The 16,893-nt window shown below is 44.9% G+C and overlaps 1 long non-coding RNA gene across 1 annotated transcript; it reads left to right on the top strand.

Moving 5' to 3' along the window:
* The first annotated feature begins 2,407 nt into the window (after positions 1-2,407).
* Positions 2,408-3,886, top strand: LOC307034638. The gene is made up of 2 exons (XR_013806953.1): positions 2,408-3,499; positions 3,737-3,886. It is a non-coding gene; the product is annotated as an uncharacterized lncRNA (long non-coding RNA).
* The last annotated feature ends 13,007 nt before the right edge of the window (positions 3,887-16,893 follow it).

Genomic DNA, 16,893 nt, shown 5'->3' with positions numbered 1-16,893 from the left:
GTTAAACCCCTCAATTCCAGTCTAAATTTTGTGTCAAACACCCAAAGTGTGAGGTTATAGTTAGGTTATAGACATGAGACATGAGAAACAGATTATCGTTCAATCATTTATTTTTTCAAATGTGCAAAACAGTTGTCTTTAAATAACTAAATAAATCAGTGCAAAACACACCTTCTGAACAAAAACATAAATATACACCTTCTGAACAAAACACATAAATATAAACCTTCTGAACAAAAAACTGTGTGTTTGAGATGTAGTGCAAACATATTTGGCCTCTTTGAAAGAAAAAATAGATTAGTGCAAAACACACCTTCTGAATAAAAAACATAAATATACACCTTCTGAACAAAAAACAGTGTGTTTGAGATGTAGTGCAAACATATTTGGCCTCTTTGAAAGAAAAAAGTAGATTAGTGCAAAATCGTAAACTAAAGAAAAACACACCACCTGTGTGTGTGTGTGTGTGTGTGTGTGTGTGTGTGTGTGTGTGTGTGTGTGTGTGTGTGCGTGTGTGTGTGTGTGTGTGTGTGTGTGTGTGTGTGTGTGTGTGCACATTAAAGCAGAAAAAAAATACTATTGGCAAACCCCAAAACTGCCTATGGAACAACCAGAGACGATGTCACACAACCCTATTTCTTCCACTTGTATTTTTGTTGGCCTTTTGCAGCAGCAAGGAGTTGTCTATCCACCAGAGATGCAGTGTAAAACTCTGAGCAAGACTCTTCATAATTGAGAGTGACAATCAGCTCACTCTTAATTAGTTCAACAGAGCATCTGTTCCGCACATCTGACCATTTATTTTTCATCAAAGAAAAGACCCTCTCCACGTACCCAGTAGAGGAAGGGATGCTGAGGACAAAGGACACCACAGCCAGAATGTTTGGAAGGTCAGCTGCCCGGCCCCTGAGAACTGCTACCCACCTCTCAGCTGTTCCCTTCAGCTCCCAATCATCCTTTGACTTTGTGAGGTGATCGAGGAGGCTGTTTGCCGTAACACACTCATCAAAGAGCTCATCCATGGAGAGGTTGAGCCTGCGAATAGAGATGAAACTGGAATTCAGTTCAGTAGCATCCCTCCTTGCTTCTTTCCTTTCTTAAATCTGTACTTCATTCATTCCTTCTTTACTTCCATCCTTCCCCCTCTTTCCTTCTTTCCCTCCTTACTTCTTTCCATCTTCCACTCCTTCCTTCCTACCTTACTTGCTTATTTCCTTCCTTCAATCTTCCTCCTTCCTTCCTTCTTTCCCTAGCTCCTTCTGACCTCCCTTCACTCCTCCCTCCATCCTTCAGTCCTTCCTTTCCCTTGGTGTCCTCTATAGTGGACACAATTAATTTCTGGGTCTCCGGAGGTGAATAGTAGTTTTAATGAAAAATACTTCTTACTTTTACTTGAGTAATATTGTTTTAAAACAACAATACTCTTACTTGAGTACACTTTTGGCTACTCTACCACCTCTGATTATGAATAAATATTAGTCATTACATCTACTTGCATCATTATATGATTAAGTTGATCATATATTGTTTAAAAAATATCACAGTGTATCAGTGTTGGGGTACTTAATTACATTGAACATTTAGCAGTATGAAATTGACCAAACAAAATGTTTGTAAATGTAGGTTTAATTTAAATTCATATACAAAATTAACATCCTTATTTGACATACCAAGTTAGCCTCTGGAGTTGCTGGACGAACGAGGAACTGTGTCAAGGCTCCCTGGCTTCTCCTTTGCTTCTCTGTTTTCATGTGGTTTTCACCTGCAGCATGTTGTTTAACGTCAGTTAGTCCTCCGTGACTAACTGAAAATTGTCGGCGGCAGACAGTACAATTTGCCTTGTGCACATCGTCCCTTACGCTTTCTAGCCACACGTATTCTTTTTCCCACTCAGTTCTGTAGTAACTCTTTCTTTTCGTCTTTTTCTTCGGCGGAGGAGGAGGAGAAAAGTTGTTTTTTGCATCACTTTCGGACTCTGAGGAGGTAGTTTTGTTTGTGCTTGTCGTCGGCAGCATCTTCCATGTTGGGCAGGACGAGCAGCATGGAGGTGAAACGGTTGCTAAGATACGATACGTTATAGTGATTGGCTCCTCTGCTGCATGACTATGAGTATTGACCAATGAGCTGAGCGTGCATGCTGCTGCTCCCACAGCTCAAGATAGCCCCCCCTGCTTGTGTGTGTGTGGCTCTGAGAGGTGCGCACGCAGTCCTCAAGAGAGCGAATGACTGAGAATCACCATAACGAGCGGTCATTCTTCCACCACCCCAAAATACGGGACAAGGTGCGTCCCGTATCAGTTCATTACGGGACAGGTACTTACGTTTCCAAAAACGGGACAATCCCGTATTTTACGGGACAGTTGGCAACCCTAGGCGCTACCCGTGTTTTGGCGCGTAAACTTGTCTATAGAGAGGCGAAGTCCCTCCCCTTCCGGGAGCCTCCATGGGACCCCGGAAGCGGAAAATTATACATTGAAGTCAATGGAGAGAGAAAAGTTATCTTTTGATCCCGTTTGAATTGTGCCACGAATGACACATATGATGTTTGTCAATCTTAAACAATCATTTCCATGCAAAAAAAGTCACAGTTTGTCGTAAAAATGCTGAAATATAAGACTATGAATAATACGCAACTAGAAAGACTACAAATCCCAAATGCATTCTGGGTCGCGTAAGTGATGTCATAGGCGATAATGCTCCAAGACTGGTTGTGACTCGCAAAGCAAAGAGGAAGAAGAAGACTGATTTATTCCCTCCAATAAATATAAGAGATTGCTCCAATAAATTCACTTTTACAAGATGCCTGTGTGCTTTGTACGAGGTTGTAATCACAAAAGAGATCATACCACTTGCTCGTTCTATCGCTTCCCGTCTGATGAAAGGACCAGGAGTCGTTGGACCAAACATATCAGGTAATATACATGTTTTGCATGGAACATAGTCAAGTTAGCTACCTAGCTAGTAGCGAGCATGTTAGTTAGCATTATATTACATTACTTAGCCTTGTCATTTGTATTAGCCTTAACATGAAGTAAACCAAAATGTTAAACAGTAAGAGTAGTCATGATGGTAAGTATTTTGTGAAACATTTGAAGAGTAGCCTATCGCCCCTTCCTCCACCAGGTGCTAAGGGGGCGGGAGGTAGGCTAACGCCACATTAGTATCAGCGATCTTTTCTACTTAATGCTATCTGCACAAATGGTTAACATTGACCATTAAAAGATCAGGCAGTTCAGGGAGAGTCGAAGGAAGGAAGGCAGGCAGCTTTGCATGACATTCTTCTGGACGTGTTTCATTGTGATGATAGTGAGAGTGAGTCAATCTGTTTGTTGGAAAGACAGTAGTTGAGTGATTACTGAGAGAAAATTATTAAAAGAGATAATTATTCAGTGTTGTTACTTTAAAGTGTTGTTACTGACCTTTTTCTCTTTTATTTTCTTTACCTCACCTGTAACTGCTGAGACCCTGAGGAACATGCACACTGGTCTGACCTGCTCTGGTAACCTGATTTCCACTGTACGTAATAGTATTTGGTTCTGGTATATTATTTATATACATCAAAGGCACAATGCACCCCTCAGAGACACACATGTATTGAGTGTGATATTTTGCATTGGTCATGTGAAATCATCTTTACACACTAGAAAACTGTAGGAGCGGCAACTTGTTTTGAAATTGAATTTTTAATATCCGATAATAAAGTTGATCTGTTTTCTTTATTCTTCTCTCTTCCCAGCTCCATCCATCACCATTCTCTGTTCCTGCCAGGTCCTGCTTGCTAATCAATGCTCATATTTTTTTTACACAATTACAAATAAAGTCAATGTATTGTATGACATGAAGTTGTGCTTCATTCTGAGTCAATAATAAATTCATTCTGCCTTCAGCTGCAAAATTATTGTGGACTGCACCGACATCCATGTAGCAGCCCCCCCCCCCCCCCAGTAAGATGAACCAAGCAAAGCTGACATACTCAACATACAGCTGTGCTCTTAAGTTTACATGAAGAATTTGTGAAATATTGGTAATAACAGGTTTAAATGATTATTAGTAATTAATTATATAATTTTCTCATCGTAGATGAGCAGACAGGGAGCAGATGAGAAAAGCAGAATATGCAGCTGCCATTTTCCACATGGAAAAGAGAAAGGGCCAAGTGTATTTGAGTGGACAAAAGAGAAATCCCAAATACGAAAAATAAAATTATACAATTTAGATATGTATACAAATAAATACATATCCTATATACACCATCATGTATAATGATGGTGTATGATGTAGAAGGAAGTGTGGTAGATAACAATTAAATATAGAGTTACATACAGATCCATGTTACAGCAAAAGATGGAATAACTAAGAAGCACACAGTATAATAATAATTACACGCAACAATTAAATAACTGCTCAGCATCTCCACCACAATCCCAATCTGCTGTGTCCTGTTTTCCTCCCCTCTGCATAACACCCCATCACACATACGAAACACAACGCAGAGTCCGAGGGTGTTAAGAGTATGTTTATTTAAATGTCCTCCTCTCTACTGGTCAACACAGGGAGCATATGCTGGGTGTAGAATTGTTCCAGGAGGAGGAGATTTCCATGCCATGCAGGGTCTTTGGGGATGGGGATGATGATCCCCTCCTTCGTGGTCCACAGTAGCAGAGACTCCGGTCTGTGATTTGCAGCTGTTATATAATATACAATACATTTTTTTGAAAAACATTTGATCAAAAAATAAGGATTTGGTCAGGATCTAGAGTCAGTGTGTAGTTTATTAATTAATCAATGCTCTCTACATTAGGAAAACACATACCAGTGTACCAGAGGGAGTCACACACAGCTGTGCCTAGATAACCAAACAAATTGACAACAGGGATGCAAACTCATCAGGTATGAAAAAGGTGACAAGGATCCGAGCCCCCTGACCCCACAGAATATCGGCTTTAAAATGAGGAATAACAGAGGATTTTAGCAGTCAGAACAACTAAAGCAGCAGTGTTAATATTAACAGAAACGCCATAGAGTCACATCTAATAGAAATATATAAAAAGCATTTATTTTAATTGTGTAGCAGTCAGTTTATAATTTTGGCAGCACTGTTGAGCATTTTGAAAATGTATTTTCAGGCCTCTGTGCAAGGCTTAGTCTTTCTATCTTTATAGCCACTGGTGTAAAGTAACTAAGTTCATAAACTCAACAAGTACTATACTTGGGCACAATTTTGAGATACTTGTACTTTACTTAAGTATTTCAATGTTTTGCTACTTTGTACTTCTACTCCACTACAGTTCAGAGGTAAATGGTGTACTTTTACTCCACTACATGTATGTAATACCTTTAGTTACTTTACAGATGTGGATGAATGATGTGAAATATAATCAAGTGTTAAATCAGACTTTAGTTCGACCTGGAGTAAATCCAAAAGCTACCCTGCAGTATACAAAGTCATTCAAACTAGCTGCACCTTTACCAGCTTTGAGAACACTTTCATGATCAATCATTATAAAACGTATCATATTATTCTGAAATGGACCAATCTGCAAAATGACTACTTTTACTGTCGCTACTTTCACTATATTTTGATAATAATACTTTTCTACTTTTACTTGAGGAACATTTGGAATGCAGGACTTTTACTGTAACAGAGTATTCCTACACTCTGGTACTTCTACTTTTACTCAAATACAAGAACTGAGTACTTCTAATTTTAATCAATTACAAGATATACTTATACCACCTCTGTTTATAGCCTATGAAAAAAACGATTAGAAAACGAAGGCTAAAGCTAACGTTAGCAGATAGTGACAATGTATGCTAGTTAGCTAGCTCAACGATAATATTGCGACGGGAAAAAAAAACTTTTCAGTGCACATCACGCTCTGCCGCTCCGACAGGGAGCTCTATTGTGAACACCTGAACGGCCCGTTCTAACAGCTGTTCACCAGCGGTCCAGTCTGTGCCACAGGGACTCCGGACGCACAGTTAATATTAACGAACGCACCGTAGGTAATGTAGCTGCTGAAGCTAGACCATCATCGCCGAGCAGCAGAGGCTTATTATACATCATGAGCAGAGCCGACAGGCAGGAAGACTCGAGCACACAGCTCGCGCTTCATTATAATATATATAAAAAAAGCTCGCGGCCGCACATTAATCCGGGTCCCAGACCCCCTCCCATACCCAAAAAATATTTTTATTGCAGATCTACAGGAATCACAAAAACGACCTATTTTGGATTCAAAACGGAGAATTTCGCCGAAAGGTGACAAGTTTGCATCCCTGGACAAGATAACCAAAATCCTTGAATCTACACACAGCAAATAAACTCAAATGACACAACGAGATGTAAAAAGGAGATCACACATATAGTCGATATAGAACTGGCCGCTTCAATCTGAAGAGCAACTAAAACAAAACACGGGAGTGTATCTTGTTCTTGTGAACACTAATGTTATCCACAGCATACACAGACACCACAAAGTTCTTAAGGAGAAAACTAGTTTCTAAAACAAAACACGTTAGTGTACCTTGTTAGCTAGCTGACATTAACCTTAAACATTGCACTCATATTACTCACTGAAACCTTGTAAAGCCGGTCCCGCATGCTGGCTCTTACAGAACCGCTCCCTTTCGTGTATGTACAGCTCTCAACATGCCCAGACTTGTAGTGATTTTCACCTCGTTTTATACTTTTTCGCCTCATTCTGAAAGAAACAGGTGAAATTTACTAACGTGACAGCCATCTTTGTGATGGTGACGCGTATTGTGCGAGACCAGAGACCTGTAGTTCACTGAGCGGTTTCACACAAAAAAAATGGTAACTTCACAGTTTTACGACACATTTTTATTTTTTTGACTTGCAAAATGTTCTTTTAATTTGACAAACATCATATGTGTCATTCGTGGCACAATTCAAACGGGATCGAAAGATGACTTTTCTCTCTCCATTGACGTCAATGTATAATTTTCCGCTTCCGGGGTCCCATGGGTCGGAAGTAGATGGGCGGGACTTCGCCTCTCTATAGCAACCCCATTGTTTTGTTATGAAAATGTATCTATATTTATACACATTCTCGCGAGATCTACCAGGGGTCGTTGTAATGCTGCGTTCACACCGGACGCGACTTCGCTCTAATCGCTCGAGTTTCACCGCTGCTGCCAGCTGTGTTTACTCGCATCATTCAAACAAGACGTGCTGGCTCGGGAGCTACAACTACAACAAAATGAACATATTTTACCGTGATTAAATTTTAATACACGTTTCTAAATGATGCCGAAGTAACAACATACTGATACCGTTTAGTAAAAACCATGAATTAATGCTTGACAAGTCTGCAGACAAGACGGCAGGCGAAAAACCTTTTAAAATGCTTGTTTTCTGAATGGAGATTGGGTCGACCAGGCTAAGCTAACGTTGTATATGCTCATTCCACACTCATAACAACGGCCTACAGACATAAATAAACCAGTGACTGTATTCGCCATGACACAGACAGTCAGTAGTTTGTACTTGTTTAACTTTTGTCCAGTTTCTGAAAAGATATGAGGAGCTGTGATCTCTGTTTGCTAACTGCTAACAGCTAACAGCTGATGTTTTCTGGTTGAACGTCAGTGGCAGTGTGTTTGCGGTGTGGTGATGAGGCCCATGATCGTAGCTGCTCATGCTAGCTTGTCTCAGCTAAAGGTGGAACGGAGATTTGGTGCGTGGAGTTCAACTCTGAACCTATCTGGGGTCAGAGTTCAATTTCACGCACCAAATCTCCATTTCACTTACATGTGTACATACAAAATGTGTGCTTTTAAAATGTTATATTCAATATGGTCATTTTAAAAATTAAAAATGTATTCAATAATTTTTTTAGACGGAGCTCCATGGTGACTTGTGCTATTTTTAGAACATGCACGCGGGCTACCAATTTCCCCCCTGCGGGCGACTTAGTGCCCGCGGCGGGCACCGCACCGCACCGCGTTGGCTACCCCTGCTTTAGACAAACAATTCAAAAGACAACATGTATTTAAGGACCAATCTTTATTTGAATGTGCCTCTTAACCTGATATATTAGTTATACAGTAATAGTATTGACAATCTAAAAAAACTGAGCAACTCAACAGTCAACTTTATGTTTCTTATTGTCTAAAGCATTTGTTATTTTCATTTCCCCCCTCTCATATTCAGTGTGGACAGCGTGGTGTCCAGAGAGCTGCAGAGACTTCAGGGAGAAACCTCTGTGTGATGGACGTCCTGTCTGTTGGCCCGGAGAGGACTGATGCGACTTTCACACCAGCGCTTTTCCCTTTCTAGCTCCGAGCTAGAGCTTTTCTGGTTCAGCTCTGGTTTCCCTTTTCTGCTCCCGCTCTGTTCACACCGCCCAGAGCCCGACTGGTGCAGCCGCTGCTGCGTCATGACGTCACCGTTTACATCGCTGATTTGCTCCCCAACGGTGCTCACAACAACAACAACAACAACACCAACGGGGGACTGCGTCGGGTCGATGATCGTGTTGCTTTTAATCGTAAGAAGTCAGATTAAATAAAATAACGACTTCTCCAAGTTTATACTTTTCTCCAGAGTGCCGTGGTTCGTTGTTTATTAATGTGTTTCAGCGGCATTTACCGACCGCTGCAGTGCTGGCTGCTCTTCCACGGGAGTTTATTCTCCCGTTAGCTCCGGGTTAGCTAATACTTTAGAGCGGCCTCTCTAAAGTATTCACTGTCTGTCACACAAGCAGCTGATATATATCCCCAATTCCCCTTAAGTGAATGTGTGTCAGTCTGAATTGACGCTGTTTGGCATCACAACGCTGTTATGAAAGTTTCTCTGGTATAAAATGGGTGATGTTAGCATAGCAACCGAAGGTAAACTGACTACTTGCTATTGCTATCCTATTGTGGCATAAGCCGTTTTCTACAGGCACATTTTACCGGCATATTTTTCATTATGATTCTACTTGTGATAGTCGGACATGAGAACCTGTGCAGCCCATGTATTGACTCCATCCGATAGCTGCTACAATACAAAACAAAACGTCTGCCTGGTCTCCACAATGATCAATAACAGCGAACGGATGCTCAAAGTAAGGTGCAAATAAACAGAATCACACGAAGCCTGGTTAGTGTTGCCTGACTTTATAAAGTGTGTTTTTTTTTATAAGTGTGTGGTTGCCTTCTAGTCACTTTGCTCAGCACTACTGCTTGTAGGCAGGCATGACGAGACTCTTCAGTCGACCCATGGTCAGGGGAGGTGGGTTTAGTTGCGTGCACGCCTCGACGTAAGCGACGCCGCCTCTTAGCTCCGAAGCACTTGCCTCTAGACCAGTCACCCCCGTCATCCGGCCCGCACGACGGGGGTAACTGTGGTGTTGGGGGAGTGGTTAGTGCATTCACCCCCCACCCATTTTTTTTTGACAACGTCTCGTGAGTAAGGTGCAGTACCGGAGTCCAATAGAGAGACAGCAGCTGCGGGACAGTAGACTGCGTACTGCGAAACCTTCCCTGCCTTGAAGAAGAAGTGATCCTTGTTGTGAAGAGTCTGCTTTGTGCGCTCCACAGCAGTAGCACCGCTGCGACAGAGTCCAACAGAGAGGCAGGAGCTGCGGGACAGTAGTCTAGAAGCAGGGTTAGGTTGTAACGGAATACATGTAACGGCGTTACGTAATCAGAATACAAAAATCAAGTAGGCTAACTATTCAGCTGGCGTTACATTTCTAAAACGAGTAATCTGATTACAGTTACTTTCGTAAACCTGAAGTGAATACATTTTGGAATACTTATTGGAATTATTGGTGGAAAAGTTTCCGCACAAAATGTAATATTCATTACCGGCAGAACTGTGTGCACACTGCACAGCGCTGCAGCATATCTGTGAGCGAGAGAGAGATGCAGCGTGTCTGTGAGGCCCCGCCCCCGCACGCAGATGAGAGAGAGATCTCTTTTAAAATATATTGAAAGTTAGAAACGGAGATGGTTAGATAAAATGTGCAAGATAACGTTTATGTAGCATTTATTTATTGTCAAAATGATGACATTTCATAACGGGATAAAATCAAAGTGAATGGCCTGCTGCTGCTGAATGCATGGGGCAAGTGACTGGAAACAGTTTTAAAAGTTATTACATCGTTTCAGATAATAAATAATAATGATAATTCATTTTATTTAGGGGCGCCTTTCAAAGCACCCAAGGATACCTTACAATTCATAACATATTCCAAGGAAAGGTTTTAAGACAGTACAAAGGATGCAGGGTGATGTTTTTTATGTGGGATGCAGATGAGAGGGAGCTGTCCAGAATGACACCAAGATGTAGTGTTTGAGTTCTTGATAATCCATTAAAACAGTAAAATAAGTGTCTCCTGTACACCAAAACATACCCATCTGTTATGGAAAAAGAAAGTATTCGAAAAGTGTTCTAAAAGTAATCTGAATAAGTTCAAAATTCTGGGTTATATAAAAATCGCTGGCCCGCGATAGTGTCTATTGGATACATTTTGGCCCTTGGACAAATGTAGTTGGTGATCCCTGCTCTAGACCGACAATTTTTTGGAGCTGGAAGTGAACCGGATTCCGGAGCTAAGAGGCGGCGCCGCTGCGGTGTGAACAAGAAAAAACGGTGGCTCCAGCTCCGAGTCAGAGCTGAAAACGCGTTGGTGTGAAAGGGGCACGAGGGTCTTTCCTCTGCGAGGAGGACCAGGCCTGATGGAGGAGCCCATGCTGGGCAAAGCTGATACCAACTGCACAGGCCTAGTCTGTCACTATATTTGACTAAATGTGTTTACTTATACATTTAATAGGTTTACACCTTCTGTCCATATGGGCTTTTTATTTAAAAGATTTGATTAACATTTGGTTCACATTTCAATGAATTGTATTTGTATTTGCACTCCTTTTGTCCATTATTCTTACTGAAAATGTTAGATTACACATTCACATCTGACTGAAGATTGGCCCCATTTATTTTTGACGTTGCAAACTCTGCTGTACAAGGCACAAGTGATGTGAAGCTCATAAAGCGAGGCAAATAGAAATAATCAGCTGATGGAGTGTAGATGTGGAAATAGGTGCATTCGATCAGCTGTTTTTACAATAAAAGTAGTTTCTTACTGTACTGGTCTTAAAATCTCATAGCATCAGCTTTTAATTTTCCTCTTGGATGTTCTTCTTGACCCTCAGAGAAGGAGAACATGTCGTGTCTTTCAGGCATGTCCTTTCCTAACAAAAATTACAGGAAACATAAAACATATTATTGCAGAACAAGTGTGTTATTTATGAAAGCGGTGTGTTTGTGTGTTTAGAGGCTGTGTAGATATAATTATTTTGTAATTGTAATGTTTTTATTTTTATTTCAACAGTGAGCTACAAGACAATCAGATTATGAATGAACAGTATGAAGTTCATCAACATTGACATATATGTTATTATCAAAATAATATTTAACTGTTATCAAAATGTAGTGCAACTGTAGACAATATTGAGAGATAAACAGTAGCAGTTCTCACTATGTGTTAAATATCTTTGCCTTCAATACATTAAATTAAATCCTTATGGGCACTGCAATTTCTGAAGTGCCGGAGCGGCGTTCTGGTGCTCTCCGTCAGAACTATAGGTTACTTACGTAACCCCAGTTCTCAGAGTAACATGAAGTGAGATGTCTCACTATGGGATGCGCCTCAACGCGTATGCAAACAGAAGCATCAATCTCATTACGCCAATCCTGATTGGCTGGTGATCTTGACGTCTACGTCAGGGAATCCACCCACCCTATAAGTAGCTTGCGCTACGACGCAGCGTCATTCAAAATAAGCACCTCTTCTCGCTTCGCCTTATCAAGAAGGGCGGTCTGGTGAGACATCTCACTTCATGTTACTCTGAGAACTGGGGTTACGTAAGTAACCTATAGTTCTCATTCATAACACTCCGTTCGATGTCTCACTATGGGATATTGAAACTCCCGTATTGCTAGACATGCTTATCTCGAAAATCACCAAAACAACCAGAACTTAACAGGTAGAACCCTGTCTCAACACTGGGCCCAGCACTGCGCGGGCCACACTTGGAGCAGAGACATCTAGCCTGTAAAAGCGGACAAAAGTGAGCGGTGAAGACCAGCTCGCTGCTGCACAAATGTCTTGGATGAAAACACCCTTGAACAAAGCCCAGGATGTAGCCAGTCCACGAGTAGAATGAGCACGCAGGTCCGTTGGTGCCTGCAAACCCTGACTAGTATAAGCCAGAGCAATCGCTTCCACAATCCAGTGGGAGAGCCGTTGCCTGGTAACGGGCTTGCCCTTCTGAGGGTTAGCCCAGGATATAAAGAGTTGGTCATTGCAACGAAACTCTTTTGTCCTGTCCATATAGGTGTGTAAAGCACAAACTGGACACAGCAAATTCGGCCGCTGTTCCTCAGAGGAACACAGCGGCAGAGGAAATGCCACAATGTCAATGGGGGTACATGAGCCAACCACCTTAGGTATAAAGGCAGGGTTGGCCTTCAGCAACACTCTCGTTTGCCCCGGGGCAAACTGAGTGCATGAAGGATGTACAGAGAGCGCATGAATGTCACTGACTCGCTTGGCAGATGCCAGAGCCAGTAACATCACTGTCTTCAGTGACAGGTGTTTCATGTCAGCTTCTTCCAGGGGTTCAAATGGAGGTTGAGTGAGCCCATCTAAAACCACTGCCAAGTCCCATAAGGGCACCAGTGACCTGGAAACAGGGAGGAGCCTGCGAGCCCCTTTCATAAAACGGCAGACCAAAGGATGTTGGCCAGCCGTCTTTCCCTCAAAGCCCACATGGCATGCAGCAATAGCAGCCAGGTACACTTTGATCGTAGAGAAAGCTCTGTGTTTATCAATTAGGTCCTGTAGAAATGATAAAATCACCCAGACAGGACATTGAAAAGAGATGTGTCCTTTTTGAAGGCACTACTCCTCAAACACCCTCCACTTACAGTCATAGAGAGACCTGGTGGAGGAAGCTCTTGCACTCTGAATAGTGTTTATCACCTTTTGAGGGAGCCCCACTGTATTCAGATTGTACCACTCAAGGGCCAGGCCCATAGTGCCAAGCGCTCTGGGTGTGGGTGAAAGATCATCCCCCCCGCCTGAGACAGTATGTCCCTGCGTAGTGGGAGCTGCCACGGCTGCCCGCACAGCAGCTGATATATTTCCGTCAGCCAGTACATTGCAGGCCAGTGCGGAGCTATCAGGATCAGTGTGTGGCGTTGTTCTCTCACTCTGGCCAGAGTTGGGGGTATCAGAGCCAGGGGTGGGAACGCGTACAGAAGGAACGGAGGTCAAATGTGCGCGAGCGCATCCACGCCTAACGGTGCGTTTAAATCGCGCATTGAAAAGAACAGCTGACATTGAGCATTTTCTTTTGATGCGAACAGATCTACCGCGGCTCGGCCGTAACGCACCCACAGCTGACTCACAACCATTGGATGTAGAGTCCAGTCTGCATATAGTGGTTCACCTCTGGACAGCAGATCTGCCCCGAGGTTCATCACTCCTGGTACGTGCGTCGCTCTCAGAGAGAGGAGACGTCCGCAGCTCCATAAGATCAGTTTGCGTGCCAGCATGTGTAACTGGAGAGAACGCAAACCCCCTTGGCGGTTTATATACGATATTGTGGTCGTGTTGTCTGTCCTCACGAGGACATGATGTCCTCTGAGAAAAGGCAGAAAGCGTTTTAGGGTGAGGAACACCGCTAAAAGCTTGAGATAATTGATGTGTGACCGTTGGAGGTCTCTGCTCCAGAGACCCCTCACAGGTCGACCTTCGTATATACCCCCCCCCAGCCCGTCAGACATGCGTCTGTGGTGACCACCTTCCGCGATAGGACAGCACCCATAGGCACGCCCCGTACTAGAAAAGTCGGGTGTAGCCAGTGGCGCAGTGCCATTACGCAGTCTGAGGGCAGCTACCCAGCGCTGAAACTCCCTCATGTGTAAGCGTCCCAGTTGTACCACCAGGATGGCTGACGCCATGAGCCCAAGTAACCGCAGACATGATCTGAAGAGAACATATTTGCCTAGCCGGAAATGAGCGAGGCAAGCTCTGAAGGCTTTCACTCTTTCTGCTGACAGGCGGGCTGTAAAGGGCACCGAATTCAGGTGTAGGTCCAGGAAGAGTATAGTCTGGGCTGGGGACAACATGCTCTTTTCTGTGTTTATTACGAAACCCAGATCGAGCAGATGTTTTACGAGGACATTCGTCTGCGTAATAGCCTCTTGCTCCGACTGTGCGAGAAGCAGCCAGTCGTCCAGATAAGTTGGCAACCCTGTTGTCTTAACGAGGCTATCGCGGCTTCCGTACACCGTACAAACACTCGCGGGCTGAGAGACAGACCGAAGGGAAGGACTCTGTACTCGTAACAGACACCCTGAAAGGCGAACCTCAGATATGTCCTGTGTGGGTAATTTACTGGGATGTGGAAATACGCATCTTTCAGGTCGACTGATGTGAACCAGTCGTTTTGGCGCACGAGACGCAACAGAGATGTGTGAGTGAGCATTCTGAATTTGTATCTTTTGAGATATTTGTTCAGAGCTCTCAAATCTAGTATAGGCCGAATTCCGTTCCCTCCCCGTTTGGGAACGAGGAAATACTTGGAATAAAAGCCGCTCTGATTCTGTTCGGCGGGTATTATCGATATAGCCTTCTTTTCTAGTAGCGAGAATACAGGCTTGTGAATACAGAATGCCCGAGAAGCCAGGGGGGGTGACAGCCAAATTGGAGCCTGTAGCCCCGTGTTACTGTCTTGAAAACCTAGGAATCTAGGAAACAATAATGATGACATGTGTTTGTGTGACTTAAACAGGCAGCGGAACTTGCTATCTTTGATGTTAAGTCCATTTCCCTTATGGCGCGAGCTTGAGGATGACGTTCTGGCATCACTCGAGGCGGCGGGAAGAAGGGGGCATGGTGGCACCCCGAAAACACATGAGCATCTAACACTGGAACGTGTTCTGGAGCTGGGGAACAGGGAACTTCCAGCAGGAGAGGAGGCTGTCAGGCCGCCCGCTTCTTCTTCCTCGCCTGGTGGCTGAAAACCTGGGTCGGCTGTGCCTGAGCGGCAGCTACCGGAACCGGAGATCTTCTTGGCCAGCTCATCCTCGCTTCGTGCCTAGGCTGGGGACCCGGGACGGGCAGTGGTCTCTGCTGCTTCGGTATCTTGAACTAGGCAGGACGTGAGGCAGCTTGAGTGAAGGCCTGCCGCGGGACCGTTGAAGGTGGCGGCTGGACCCTTCGGGGGAGACAGAGCTGGAGAGCCTCGTCTTCCTTCTTTTTTGATTTGCATCTCAGCTGCATCGAAGCTAGAGCGGAGCCAAATATGCCCTCGGGAACAATAGGCATGTCCAGAACATCCTCTTTTTCCCGGTCTGGAAGGTTCGTCAGGTTGAGACACCTGGCTCTCTCCTGTACCACCATAATTCCCAGTGCTTTGCCGGTGGCTTGGACTGCACAGCGCTGCACACGGAGGCAAATGTCCGTGATTGCTGCGATCTCGTCCCACACGGCAGGCTCAGGTTTGCTCGACAAGTCTTCACAGAGCTCCGCCTGGTAGGCGGTCAGCAGCGAGGAGACGTTGAGTGCCCTGGCGGACAAAGCTGCTGCTTTATAGGCCCCTTCGGTCATCGCTGACTGAAAACGGTCTGCCTTAGCCGGTAGCGTGGGGTTCCTGCTCGGTGTCGAAGCCAGCCTCGGTTGGAGGTGGGCTGCCACCAGGGGTTCCATGGGCGGCATGCGGAGCAGGCCGAGCCTCTCCATACCGTCACAGTCCAGGGAGGAGGCACCCTGGATTGGGGCCTTCTTGCTGAAAGGGCGGTCTCTCCACGCGACCGACACCTCGTCCAGCATCTCCGGAAAGACTGGAAGGAGCTGCCTCTTCGTCCTCGCTGCTTGGGGCAATTGCTTCCCCTCGTAGCGAGATCGGGAGGTCTCCTTGGCCACTTCAGCCCGTGGGGTGTCCAGCCTGGATGCAGCGCGTTGACACATGGCCTGCAAGTCCATACTTAGGCAGGGCGAAGCTGGTATACTTTCGCCCGGGAGAGCGGACATCGCTCCCGGCTTTGCAGCCTGAACCGATGAAACGAAGATGTCATCCTCGTGCTCATCCGAGTCGGACAGGAGGAACTCAGAGGCATCCTCTTCTTCCTCCATATAGTCCAACTCCAGGACATCCTCCGCGGGTGGAACCATGGTGAAGTCCAGTTGGGAGCCCCAGCCTGACACGGCGCGGGGCTCCGGTTCAGCGGCTGCCACTGTTATTGAGCCCCAGCCTGACACAGCGCGGGGCTCAATCTCTGCTGCGGGCACCACCATGTCTTGATTGCCGGCCGGCGAATCAGCGGACATGAGGGGGTCCAGTCCCGACAAGCTAGCTTGGCGTGCTAGCCATCGGCGGAGGCTCTTAACGGTGAAGCGGGCACAATGCCCGCATGAGCCGGGGTTATCGATACCCTCCTGGGCGTGTTCCAGCCCGAGGCAGGACGAGCAGACCTGGTGTGAGTCTGTGCCTGAGATCTTAAACCCGCAGCCGCATAGCCGAGCCTCCGAGTCCCTGACTCCTCTGGTGTGAGGGAGAGAAGGGTCCATCTTCGTTCACCGGGGTGTCGGCGTGGAGTGGACACGCTAGTAACAGGTACGTTAATGAGAAAAAATCCAACCTTGTCGTTAATCCGAAAGGAAAAAGCGACGGCGTAGATTTGATTCTTTAAAGAATATTAACTGGTGTGTTGATACCTTTTGTTTTTATCTCCGTCTCCTCTGGTGTGAGAGAGAAAAGAGAACGTCCTCGCTACCGTGGTGTCGGTGTGGAGGGAAGAAAAGCTAGCAACAGGTATGTTACTAGCTTGAAGAAAAAATCAACCCTTACCGTAATTTCGAAAGAAAGAAA

This window comes from Notothenia rossii (genome assembly GCF_949606895.1).
Source record: "Notothenia rossii genome assembly, chromosome: 4".
In the NCBI taxonomy this organism is placed as follows: Eukaryota; Metazoa; Chordata; class Actinopteri; order Perciformes; family Nototheniidae; genus Notothenia; species Notothenia rossii.
Note: the sequence above shows the minus strand (reverse complement) of the source record. Positions and strands in the feature narration are given on the sequence as shown.